This window comes from Salvelinus alpinus, chromosome 4 (assembly GCF_045679555.1).
Source record: "Salvelinus alpinus chromosome 4, SLU_Salpinus.1, whole genome shotgun sequence".
NCBI classification, from domain to species: Eukaryota; Metazoa; Chordata; class Actinopteri; order Salmoniformes; family Salmonidae; genus Salvelinus; species Salvelinus alpinus.
In genome coordinates, this window is record NC_092089.1 from 69,425,710 (window position 1) to 69,439,797 (window position 14,088).

At 46.9% G+C, this 14,088-nt stretch overlaps 1 non-coding gene and 1 pseudogene across 1 annotated transcript; one reads left to right on the forward strand and one right to left on the reverse strand.

Moving 5' to 3' along the window:
• Positions 1–49: 49 nt before the first annotated feature.
• Positions 50–4,973, reverse strand: LOC139574289 (histidine--tRNA ligase-like; annotated as a pseudogene).
• A 255-nt stretch (positions 4,974–5,228) lies between these two features.
• Positions 5,229–5,300, forward strand: trnaa-ugc (transfer RNA alanine (anticodon UGC)). Its single transcript has one exon. It is a non-coding gene; the product is annotated as a tRNA-Ala (tRNA).
• The last annotated feature ends 8,788 nt before the right edge of the window (positions 5,301–14,088 follow it).

Here is a 14,088-nt window from a genome sequence, read left to right on the forward strand (position 1 = left end):
ACATCTGAAATATCTAATGTATCATACATGTACATTTGTTGAACTGACCTAATCAAGCAAATATCAGTTTATTTGTGGGTCAAAAGAACAGGCATTTATTCTCCTTAAGCATATTTTACCTTAGTGCTCAGACTGAAGCTGTAATGCAGTGACTTGCAACGGTGCCTCTGTCATGCTACGCAGGTGTCTGGGTAGTTGGCATGAAACCACTGGCTTTTTATTAAGACCATTAGAGAGGCCTGGACAAGTGGAACAAATTCCACAGTTGAAGGTTGGCATTTGGGTGGTCAGCGGTGAGACCTGTGGTTAACCTTTTGGGCCTATCGGGTGATGACCCGACCATGACTTCTGAGGTCCTTTTCTTGATTTCCTCCGCTAGTTCTGCTCTCGATATGTCAACCTGAGAGAAACATGTTTTAGGGATGGTGTTTTATTCAACCAGGCCCATTTGAGACCCAGAGTCAAATCAAGGGAGACCTGGCCAAGGCAGCAACAATCAATACATTACATAATCTAGCCTAAAAAAAAAGCACTCCCATAAATATTTTTAATTCATTCAGTGGCACTAACGTATGGATTGTAGACTACTCCATGCATCTGGTGCACAAGAAGAGAAGGCAGTCTTGCCTAATACTGTGAATGTCCTGGGGACTTTAAGTAGCAACCACCTAGCATACCAGTATGGTGAAGGAGACCAGACAGAGGTAAAGAGGGAGTTTGGTGTGTTACTCACCTCCTCTCGGCTGTGGACTGTTTGGAGTTTCACCACCCTGTCCTTGAGCTCCTGCTCCCCCAGGGGGATCCCAGAGTCCTCAGTGCTGCAGCTGGCTCAGCAGCATGGGGTTCTTCTTATACATCACCTCTGCCTAACAACACACACGGTCATATCAGTGCTATTAAAAGGTTCCTCTTACGAATAGCCACACACAGCCTATTCAGCAGTGGTAATTAACTCTACACGCACATCTCACTCGCTGTAATCAATCTTAGATCGAACACACACCTTGATCCCAGCGTTCCACAGTTCAGCGGTCAGTCTGAGTCTCTCGTTTAGGAGGTTCTTCTGTGCAGAAGCCACCATGACCTGAGTCTCTGTGGTGCGCACCTTCTGCGCCGATGCCTGGGGGGCCAGACCCCAACACACCAGTCAGACACACAGGCTTTCTCATGCACTTATGAATAAACAAGCCTGTGTGTAGAGCTGGCAGCAGTGATCAGACAGTTTGATAATGCCCCGTCGCTCTTCCTTACCTCAGCCTTCTGCTCCATGATGGAGAAGATCCTCTCGATGCCGATGCTGACCCCCACACTCCTGCCCTTGGGGTCAAACATGCCCACCAGGCCGTCGTAGCGCCCGCTGCCCACGCTCACCCGCCCCATTCTGAGTCAGAATGGCCTCATAGATCACTCCTGTGTAGTAGTCCAACCCACGGGCCAGACTTAGGTCAAACACCACCTGGGGGAGGAGAGAGAGGACAGATTGGGAGGAGGCGGGAGGAAGGAACACGAGATTAATAATATGGCAAAAGGACTGCAACCTATCCGGCTAATTTCAGCTGATCGTATAACCGCTGACCCCCAAAACTATTTCTGTTAAACTAAATGCCTCTACAGAGTAAGCTGTTGATGGACAGATTACCTCAGTCATATCACCTTGGTCGCCAGACAACCTCTCACCTTGTCTGTGACCTGGAAGAGCTGTAGGTAGCTGAAGAGCTGCTTCATGTCTGAGGCCGGCACACGCCTGCTTGTTCTGCGACATCTTAGTGTCCTGCAGCAGGCGCTCAGCTAGGTCCATTCCCCCTGGAACACACACAAGTAAAGATAGGTCAAAGGTCAGTCTGCGTGTGTGATCTGTCCTCACCCTGCATACTGACATATTGTCCGATCTGATCAGCTGCCTCCTCAGACAGACCCTTCTCATTCACCATCTCACTCTTTACATCCTCCCACGACATCTATAGAGAGAATAAAGAAACATTTTATCCTTATCAACTTGTTTTGATTATTAAAATATTGCTCAGGTTTATTGTTGATCATTTCCTTAAAACCACATAAGAGTTAGGTTGAGTGCAGTGGGTTTACCTTGTCCAGTTTGTCCACTGTGGAGCAGATAGTACAGAACTTGTCATCTGGAACACCACACACTGCAAACATCCCATCTAGAATACGTCTGTCGTTCACCTGCACAGAGAGGATATTATGGTGGGGATGAGAGTTAGGAGGAGTACGTCCACAAATTCCTTGCTTCAGATTGTATCTCAAGATGTTTGACCGTGGGTGCTGTATGTGTCTCTGACCTACCTTGATGCGGAAGTCTCCCAGCTCCAGCTCACTCAGGATCTCGTGGACAATCTTCAGGCACTCAGCGTCTGGGATCATGGTGTCGTACTGGCCTGCAATGTCAAAATCCTGGGAGGGGGAGAGACGCACACATAGAGCTAGAAAATGGGTCATGTGTATCCACAAACACCTGGATGTAGAAGAAACCAAGAACTATTCCAATGTTAAAGTTGATGTTGAAAGTCTAACACCAGGGTTTGCATTTCACCCAATAACCCGATCGCTCGGATGCTTACACACTGATAGAACTCCCTGTAGCGGCCACGGGTCATGGCAGGGTTATCAAGGCGATAGACCTTGGCGATGTGGTAGCGCTTGATGTTGGTGATCTTGTTCATGGCCAGGTAACGGGCGAAGGGCACCTGAGAGGGAGCGGTGTCAAGGACTAGTAGACACCTGATTGGCTCACAACGTGGATAAAACCCACAAGGGGATATACAGCTGGTTTGCTTTAGGGGAATTCTGGGAATGAACTTACCAATCTGCAAGCTATCCCACTTAACAATGTATGCATCAGGACTAATACAAGGATACAGTGAGATCATATCTAAGGGACAGCAGCTCTCCTCCTTGGTCCTTCAGGTCGTAGATGAACTTAGAGTCCTCCCCATACATTCCCGTCAACGTTTCCTACAAAATCACAGATGGGAGAAAATGGTCAACCTAAGAACATTATGTATTACAAATCGAGGGGCTAGTTCATCTCTTTCTATTCTTCGTCAACGGTGTGTTTTGTGTGTGTATTTGCCACGCACACACACCTTCAGCTCAAAGAAGGGCATGTCAATGGTCTCGGCTCCGTGGCGTTTGAAACAGCGAATGATGGTGTTGAAGATTCTCTCTCTGATGGCCATCTGCTTAGGGTTATAGTCCCTGGTGCCCTGAGAGCGAGAAGGAGAGGGAAATGAAGAGATGGGAGGGCGAGAGAGAGAGAAAAAGAGTGCATAAGCAATACATCACCTAGTGATTTGGACTTTCAATAAAGACAAGTAGTAGACATATTACACAACAAGTTCTCTTAATGATCATCCACTGCCTGTGTGGTGCACTCTCCATGGTGGCAGTCTATACCTTAGCAGTCTTGAGCGTGAATTGGTGTTTGCCTTCATCTCCTCCAATCTGAGCCTTCAGCTTTAACAATTTGGCCACTTCCTCATCGATCTAGGAAAGAAACAAGGTTAAAAATCAGTGTTCACCAGGACCTTGAACCGATCCTCCCCCATTCCCATTCCACCCTCAAGAATATGGGTCTTACCTGAAACACAGTCATCCCAGAAAGGGTGCGTAGAGAGCGGACACACAATCGAGACCGGCGGCCCGCCAACCCCGCACACAGACGCAGGGAAAGTGCAGCATCACATCAGCAGTACAGTCCAATAGGGGGGAAAAAGTCCACCAAGCCAGGTGAGGGGTTATCCAATTCAAAAGCAGGGTTATCCAGTGGAAGTGTTTGGATCCCAAGAAGTGACATGTGGAGGAGGTAGATGATGATGGACGTAGATTTGGCCCCAGCAGGGTGGTTGGCATCGAGCAGGAAGAACAGGAGAAAAGTGGTGAGCAACCCTATCACTAGGGAGGAGGGCAGGCAAGACGCATCATCACAACATGGAGGACAAAACATGAGAGGCAGGGGTCAATCAAACAAACAACCCTAATCACAGCCTAGAATCAAACCAACTAACTGGCCTATCACAGCCCAGAGACATGGGTGGGCGCAGGACTTAACTTACCCCTGGAATCAGAACTAGGCCTATCTCTGGACCAGACAAGCACTGGGCCGTGTTCACGAAGAACAAATCTGGATATAAAAACAAAATAATTAAACTGTGTGTCCTACTAAACACGACCTGACCCTGGACTGGTGATGTAGGAAGGTCTGAAAAGTCTGAGCTCCAGCCCCTTGGCATTCAGACCCAGGTAAATTAAAAAGATATAGAAACACAGAGAAAGAGAGACAGAGAGAAAAGGGTAGGGAGAGGTAGAGAGAACTATACAGTTGAGGATAGAGAGACTAAAGATGGAGACAGACTCAGTGCAAGAATCTCAACATTTTGCCATTGAAAGGAACTATGTATTCACACTGGCTGGAAAACAAATGCACAACGATTGACCAGCCCACTAACAATTGCGCATGTTATGACAGCTATCTTGCTAATTATGCCAAATTACAAGGAGATTGCTGTGATGCCTGACAGCTATTTTTAACTGAATAATTTGGGTCACTATTATTAGCTACCTTAGCCACGTGCATCAGAATATAATTCATTATTTACTTCGCATGTCATTTACTTCGCAATGACATGAATGCCACTTTTAATTGAGCTAACTATTTTGCGATTCATTCATCTGATAGAGAACCGTCGAGGCCGGTGTCTTGGCACTGCTACCGCTAGTTTATCGCATATGGCACGAGAGTTTGTTTCCACCAAATGTCAATAAAACTGAACGCTATGAATACTGACCTGCTCTTTGCTTGCTTTCTCTGTCTTTAGCTTCCGCACGACTTCTCCTTGTGTTTTAATTGCATCTTGTATCTGCGCTTTATCGGCCATGGTGTTGTATCTAATGTCAACGAAACTAGAAGGAATATTTATGTGCTACTGCTGCTAACTCTTCCTCGAAGACCGGAAGCTGAGATCCGACGGCGTTTGTCAGAGCGTGATGCAACAATGTAGCAATTTAGCGCTAGTAAGTAGTACATACCAGATACATTATAACAATCATGTTTTAGCAGAAAGACATGGAATGAAACGAAAGCACGCGCAATAAAAAGTGCAAGGAGTTTCATACTTTCTACACTGACTATTAACTTTATTTTGTACTGAACTATACATCTCAGATATTATACAGTATGATTAGTGTGCTTTTCACTAAATGTATGTGTAGGGGATGTAGCTCAGTGGTAGAGCGCATGCTTTGCATGTATGAGGCCCCGGGTTCAATCCCCGGCATCTCCACACCTTTTGACAAAGATCTGTTTTCTGGTGTTAAAATTGTATTTAGCGGATGAAGTTGACTATAATGCACCATATACCCGGATATATGAAGAAATTCACCAATCCACAAACAGTGTTTCTCATCAACAGAAATAGGTTAAATATGAGATTTAATTTTATGGATTTTTTAAAGATTTTTTATTTTCTTTCCAGTAGGCTATTATTTGTTATCTACGTTCTCAGGACCCAAGTTAATTCAAGAACTCAGATATACATGGCATTGGTTGAGCCTAATAGCCTAACTTAGCATATAGTATATTATATATTCATAGTATATTCTGTAGCCCTATTTTTCTTTCATATATCACGTTCTGTTACTTTTTAGTATTTGTATTCACTTGTAGTTTGCTTGCTGTTGGTTTTTTACATTACGCTGTTGTATTTAATTGCACAGTTTACACTGTGTCCTGTGCATATGACCAATCAACTTTATTTGGATTTGATTTTATAACATTGTCACGACCATTTTATTATCTGATAGTCAAGGATTTGTGCTGCACTTATTCTTATGAACAAATGTCAACAGGCAGTCTGATTTTGAGTTGTCTAGTCTCAGCTTTCTGCATGTGCTCACTGAGAATGTTTTGTAAACAAACATCTGTGTTTTGGTGTGAAACTTGATATATTTTATTGTTTAGAATGTCTCTCTGAAGGCATGAAAATGTCTGCTACAACTTAGGTTATGCTTGTAATGTGTAGATTGTCAGTAATATAATACCCTATTTTAGCCACACACACACACACTTCTCAACTCTAGCAGTGGTGTCTCTGCAACATCCAATGTTTATGCTCCCTTTTAGACATCTAGTTAACAGGGGGATGTTGGAGGCACAGTAGTCACATTGTGACCTGCAATACCCAGCTAACAGCAGGACCTACATAGTCACAGTATGAATCTGTATTGTCCTCCAAGTTAAATATGGAGTTGGCCTCACTTGATACCAGTTACTGTAAGTCTAACTCCAGCTGTCCTAGACATGATACCAGTCTGTTTCAGCACTGAGATGCCTGCCTGTTTGCCAGTATACCATACTAGTTTTACTTTAATTGAATTAAAGAGCCTCTACAGTGAAAAATGAAATCAATCAGATTGTGTCAGTTGATGATCTGGTGATTTCAACAACCTTCCCAACCCTGTTCTTGTCATTTGAGCAGACTGGCATCATGCAGTGAACACCTTTCCTTCTAGAACTACAGGTATGTGACAGGATGTTACAATTAGCGCAGTGAGATCTTTTATTTTCTTAATTAAGATTATTATTATAAAAAATGTTTTGTCACGTTATTTGTAACTTATTTTGTACATGATGTTTCTGCCACCGTGTCTTATGACCGAAAACAGCTTCTTGATATCAGGGCAGCGATTACTAACCCCGTACTGGAGGAATTCTTCTTCAACAAGTCGTACGGGAAGGATTTACTCCAGACACCCGACAAGGCCCTCATCCCCGTCATTCGCAGGAGGAAAAGACGGAGATATCATGGACACCAGCCCGGGTATCCGTTGCCGAGAGGGTAATCTACCTTTACCATCGGTCCAATTAGCCAACATACAATCAATCAATAATAAAATAGATGAACTACGAGCACGTATATCCTTCCAACGGGACATTTAAAAACTGTAATATCTTATGTCTCACTTGAGTCGTGGCTGAACGACGACATGATTAACATACAGCTGGCGGGTTTTAAGCTTTTTCGGCAGGATAGAACAGTGATCTATGGTAAGACAAGGGGCGGAGGGCCTATGTATAGTTGTAAACAACAGCTGGTGCACGAAATCTAAGGAAGTTTCGAGGTTTTGCTCGCCTGAGGTAGAGTATCTCATGATAAGCTGTAGACCACACTATTTACCAAAAGAGTTTACATCTATATTTTTCATAGCTGTCTATATACCACCGCAGACCAATGCTGGCACTAAGATCGCACTCAATGAGCTGTATACGGCCATTAGCAAACAGGAAAACGCTCATCCAGAGGCGGCGCTCCTAGTGGCCGGGGACTTTAATGCAGGGAAACTCAAATCAGTTTTACCAAATTTCTATCAACATGTTAAATGTGCAACCAGAGGGAAAAAAACTCTGGACCTGTAACGGTCGTCTTTAGGTGAGAGATTGGACCAAGGCGCAGCGGGTGATGAATACATAATGATTTATTTAAACAAAGACGAAACACGAAGAACACTTGAGAAATTTCAAAATAATAAACGAAGTCAACAGACCTGAACAAACGAACTTACAATATACGAAGAACGCACGAACAGGAACAGACTACATACACGAACGAAAACGAAACAGTCCCGTGTGGTGCGACATACACAGACACGGAAGACAACCACCCACAACAAACAATGTGAAACAACCTACCTATATATGGTTCTCAATCAGAGGAAACGTCAAACACCTGCCTCTGATTGAGAACCATACAAGGTCAATTAACAATGACACTTAACATAGAACAAACAACACAGACTGCCCACCCAGCTCACGTCCTGACCCACTAAACACAACTATACAAAAGGAAAACAAGGTCAGGAACGTGACATTACCTCCCCCCCCAAGATGCGGACTCCGGCCGCAAAACTAAACCTCAAGGGGAGGGTTTGGGTGGGCATCTGTCCACGGTGGCGGCTCCGGCTCCGGACGCTGTCCCCACACCACCATAGTCACTCCCCGCTTCCGTATCCCCCTCCCAATGACCACCCTCCAAATAAACCCACCTAAATTAAGGGACAACACCGGGATAAGGGGCAGCACCGGGATAAGGGGCAGCACCGGACTGAAGGACGGCAGCTCCGGACTGAAGGACGGGAGCTCCGGACTGGCTGACGGGAGCTCCGGACTGGCTGACGGCTCTGGCTGCTCATGGCTCGCTGACGGCTCTGGCTGCTCATGGCTCGCTGACGGCTCTGGCTGCTCATGGCTCGCTGACGGCTCTGGCTGCTCATGGCTCGCTGACGGCTCTGGCTGCTCATGGCTCGCTGACGGCTCTGGCTGCTCATGGCTCGCTGACGGCTCTGGCTGGTCCTGGCTGGACGGCTCTGGCTGGTCCTGGCTGGACGGCTCTGGCTGGTCCTGGCTGGACGGCTCTGGCTGGTCCTGGCTGGACGGCTCTGGCTGGTCCTGGCTGGACGGCTCTGGCGGATCCTGTCTGGCGGAAGGCTCTGGCTGATCCTGTCTGGCGGAAGGCTCTGGCTGATCCTGTCTGGCGGAAGGCTCTGGCTGATCCTGTCTGGCGGAAGGCTCTGGCTGATCCTGTCTGGCGGAAGGCTCTGGCGGCTCCTGTATGGCGGACGGCTCTGGCGGCTCCTGTCTGTCGGACGGCTCTGAAGGCTCGGGACAGACGGGCGGCTTTGAAGGCTCGGGACAGACGGGCGGCTTTGAAGGCTCGGGACAGACGGGCGGCTTTGAAGGCTCGGGACAGACGGGCGGCTTTGAAGGCTCGGGACAGACGGGCAGCTCTGACGGTGCTTGGTAGACGGGCAGCGCAGGCGGCGCTTGGCAGACGGACAGCTCAGATGGCGTTGGGCAGACGGGCAGTTCAGGCGCCGCTGGGCAGACGGCAGACTCTGGCCGGCTGAGGCGCACTGTAGGCCTGGTGCGTGGTACCGGAACTGGAGGTACCGGGCTAAGGACACGCACCATCAGGCTAGTGCGGGAAACAGCAACAGGATGCACAGGAGGCTTGGTGCGTGGTGTAGGCACTGGTGGTAATGGGCTGGAGACACGCACCACAGGGCTAGTGCGTGGAGGAGGAACAGGGCTCTGGAGACGCACAGGAGGCTTGGGGCGTGGTGTAAGCACTGGTGGTACTGGGCTGAGGCGGGGAGGTGGCGCCGGAAATACCGGACCTTGCAGGCGTACTGGCTCCCTTGAGCACTGAGCCTGCCCAACCTTACCTGGTTGTATTCTCCCCGTAGCCCGACCAGTGCGGGGAGGTGGAATAACCCGCACTGGGCTATGTAGGCGAACCGGGGACACCATGCGTAAGGCTGGTGCCATGTATGCCGGCCCGAGGAGACGCACTGGAGACCAGACGCGTTGAGCCGGCTTCATGGCACCTGGCTCAATGCCCAATCTAGCCCGGCCGATACGAGGAGCTGGTATGTACCGCACCGGGCTATGCACACGTACAGGAGACACCATGCGCTCTACTGCGTAACACGGTGTCTGCCCGTACTCTCGCTCTCCACGGTAAGTACAGGGAGTAGGCGCAGGTCTCCTACCTGACTTCGCCACACTCCCTTTTAGCCTCCCCCCAAGAAATTTTTGGGCTTGAGTAACAGGCTTCCAGCCTCGCCTCCGTGCTGCCTCCTCATACCACCGCCTCTCGGCTTTCGCTGCCTCCAGCTCTTCACGAGGGCGGCGATATTCTCCAGGTTGAGCCCAAGGTCCCTTACCATCCAATTCGTCCTCCCATGTCCAGAAATCCTGTGTAGGTGGGTCCTGTTGCTGTTTCACACGCTGCTTGGTCCTTTTGAGGTGGGTGGTTCTGTAACGGTCGTCTTTAGGTGAGAGATTGGACCAAGGCGCAGCGGGTGATGAGTACATAATGATTTATTTAAACAAAGACGAAACACGAAGAACACTTGAGAAATTTCAAAATAATAAACGAAGTCAACAGACCTGAACAAACGAACTTACAATATACGAAGAACGCACGAACAGGAACAGACTACATACACGAACGAAAACGAAACAGTCCCGTGTGGTGCGACATACACAGACACGGAAGACAACCACCCACAACAAACAATGTGAAACAACCTACCTATATATGGTTCTCAATCAGAGGAAACGTCAAACACCTGCCTCTGATTGAGAACCATACAAGGTCAATTAACAATGACACTTAACATTGAACAAACAACACAGACTGCCCACCCAGCTCACGTCCTGACCCACTAAACACAACTATACAAAAGGAAAACAAGGTCAGGAACGTGACAGGACCACCTTTACTCCACACACAGACACACATACAAACTCTCCCTCGCTCTCCATTTGGCAAATATGACCATAATTATATCCTCCTGATTCCTGCTTACAAGCCAAAACTAAAGCAGAAAGCACCAGTGACTCAGTCAATAAGAAAGTGGTCAGATGAAGCAAATGCTAAGCTACAGGACTGTTTTGCTAGCACAGACTGGAATATGTTCAGGGATTCTTCAGATGGTATTGTGGAAGACACCACATCAGTAACTGGCTTCATCAATAAGTGCATCGATAACGTCATCCCCAAAGTGACCGTACGTACATACCCCAACCAGAAGCCATGGATTACAGGCAACATCCGTACTGAGTTAAAGAGTAGAGCTGCCGCTTTTAAGGAGTGGGGCTCTAACCCGGAAGCTTATAAGAAATCCCGCTATGCCCTCCGACGAACCATCAAACAGGCAAAGCATCAATACAGGGCTAAGATTGAATCGTACTATACCGGCTCCGACGCTCGTCGGATGTGGCAGGGCTTGCAAACTATTACAGACTACAAAGGGAAGCACAGCCATGAGCTGCCCAGTGACACAAACCTACCAGATGAGCTAAATTACTTCTATGCTTTCTTCGAGGCAAGTAACACTGAAACATGCATGAGAGGACCAGCTGTTCTGGATGACTGTGTGACCACGCTCTCTGTAGCCGATGTGAATAAGACCTTTAAACAGGTCAACATTCACAAGGCCGCAGGGCCAGACGGACTACCAGGACGTGCACTCCGAGCATGCCCTGACCAACTGGCAAGTGTCTTCACTGACATTTTCAACCTGTCCCTGACTGAGTCTGTAATACCAACATGTTTCAAGCAGACCACCATAGTCCCTGCGCCCAAGAACACTAAGGTAACCTGCCTAAATGACTACCAACCCGTAGCACTCACATCTGTAGCCATGAAGTGCTTTGAAAGGCTGGTCATGGCTCACATCAACACCATTATCCCAGAAACCCTAGACTCACTCCAATTTGCATACAGCCCCAACAGATCCACAGATGATGCAATCTCTATTGCACTCAACACTGCCCTTTCCCACCTGGACAAAAGGAACACCTATGTGAGAATGATATTCATTGACTACAGCTCAGCATTCAACACCATAGTGCCCTCAAAGCTAATCACTAAGCTAAGGACCCTGAGACTAAACACCTCCCTCTGCAAGTGGATCCTGGACTTCCTGACGGGCCGCACCCAGGTGGAAAGGGTAGGGAACAACACATCCGCCACGCTGATCCTCAACACGGGGGCCCCTCAGGGGTGCGTGCTCAGTCCCCTCCTGTACTCCCTGTTTACTCATGACTGCATGGCAAACCTCAGGAGGCTGAAGAAATTCGGCTTGTCACCAAAAACACTCACAAACTTTTACAGATGCACAATCGAGAGCATCCTGTCGGGCTGTATCACCGCATGGTACGGCAACTGCTTCGCCCACAACCGTAAGGCTCTCCAGAGGGTAGTGAGGTCTGCACAACACATCACCGGGGGCAAACTACCTGCCCTCCAGGACACCTACACCACCCGATGTCACAGGAAGGTCAAAAAGATCATCAAGGACAACAACCACCCGAGCCACTGCCTGTTCACCCCGCTATCATCCAGAAGGCGAGGTCAGTACAGGTGCATCAAAGTGGGGACCGAGAGACTGAAAAACAGCTTCTATCTCAAGGCCATCAAACTGTTAAACAGCCATCACTAACATTGAGTGGCTGCTGCCAACATACAGACTCATCTCTAATAAATCAATATGAAAAATGTATGTAATAAATGTATCACTAGCCACTTTAAACAATGCCACTTTATATAATGTTTACATACCCTACATTACTCATCTCATATGTACTGTATATACTGTACTCTATACCATCTACTGCATCTTGCCTATGCCGTTCGGCCATCGCTCATTCATATATTTTTATGTGCATATTCTTATTCATTCCTTTACACTTGTGTGTATAAGGTAGTTGTTGTGAAATTGTTAGGTTAGATTACTGTTAGATATTACTGCATGGTTGGAACTAGAGGCACAAGCATTTCGCTACACTCACATTAACATCTGCTAACCATGTGTATGTGACAAATAAAATTGGATTTGATTTGATATCCTCCATGTTCAATAGTGTAAAAAAACTGTACATCTGAAAGATGTCAGTTGTGAGGTATGCTACATGTTGAGTGAAAAACAAAGACTACATGCAATGCTGAGTGCCCCAAAAGTTTCTCAGTTGCCTGGGGAACCACAAGTTCAGCCCCAAAATTGGGGCATTCGCAGATTCCCAGACACACTACCCCATTCACACATTCAACCTTATACCCCCTTGCCTGTTTCAGGGGTCCAAAAATACAGCCTCCATGAATTAACCATCTCCCCCTCCACATCACCTTTGACCCCGCTCAACCACCACATACACTTATGGTCAGCCCCGTTGTCAAGACAGCAGGGTGAACTACTTTACTATATTTTTTTAGTTTGGCAGCCAACTCTATAGATTAAAGTAATTTGAATATTGTCAGTGGAGTTAAACCACAGACTAATGGGGTGATGTTGTGTTGAGTGGTTGAGGTTCAGAATGAGGGGTTTAAACAAAGAGTGGTGGTGATAATTTTGCTGTTCGGTCTGCATTTTACCCCTTTTTGTCTCTATTTTGACATGTTATGGTAAAAGATCAGGGGGGATCAAGCTTCCTTGTAAAAAAAGGGAGTCCTATCTATGCATGTTTTTTCAATCATACATTTTCCCCTGAGATAGAGGGGATGAAGGAAAAAGAGAGAGACAGTGTATCTCTACTGGTGCATCTCCTGCATTGTCACTCAGATCTGCTTACTTTTGTCTCTGTATCACTTTGTAGCTCAGTTGGTAGAGCGTGGTGCTTGTAATGCCATGGTAGTGGGTTTGATTCCTGGGACACCCATATGTATGCATGCTTGACTGTAAGTCGCTTTGGATAAAAGCGTCTGGTATATATTATTTCTCTCTTACTGTTTGGTGATTGTCTTTGGAATTGTCTGTCTTAATCAGTATTATTTCCAGAAGGAGGTCAGTTGGCTTCAATAATATCCCTGTAGAGGGCAAGAGAGAGAGAGAGAGACAGAGAGAGAGAGAGAGACAGAGAGCCAACGAGCGAAATAGAGAGCGAGATCTGTTCAAATCTTTGTCTTTAATTTTTTAAATCCTGTCGTTAAGAGGATTTCATCAAAATGTTACTACCCCCCCTCCCCCCCCCCCACCTCACTACACACAGTCAAACATGTGGACACACACACACACACACACACACACACACACACACACACACACACACACACACACACACACACACACACACACACACACACACACACACACACACACACACCATCTACGCTGTCTCATTCTCACTAATCCAACAGGGAGAGGCTTTAGTTACACATACAATACATTTTTATACGCAGTGCCAAACATGTTTCTGAGCCTAATTGTTTTATTTTAAAAACATGGATTCATTCAGAATGTGGTTTTCATATTGAATTTGCTCTAGGCTACATAGGAACTTCTCACCATTGATTAGGAGCTGAACATTTGGAAAGCACTGGCAGCCATATGGTGTGAGTGAGTGATAGAGAGAGCAAGGGAAACTGTCAATCTTCTTACGGGATGGAAAGAGGCTTTATCTCCATTGATACACACCACACGTACAAACACACGCACACAGATTTCGATGTAGGGGTGGTGGGGGCTGTATGGAGGAAACTATTGTGAGAGCTCAGAAACATGAAGGGGGGG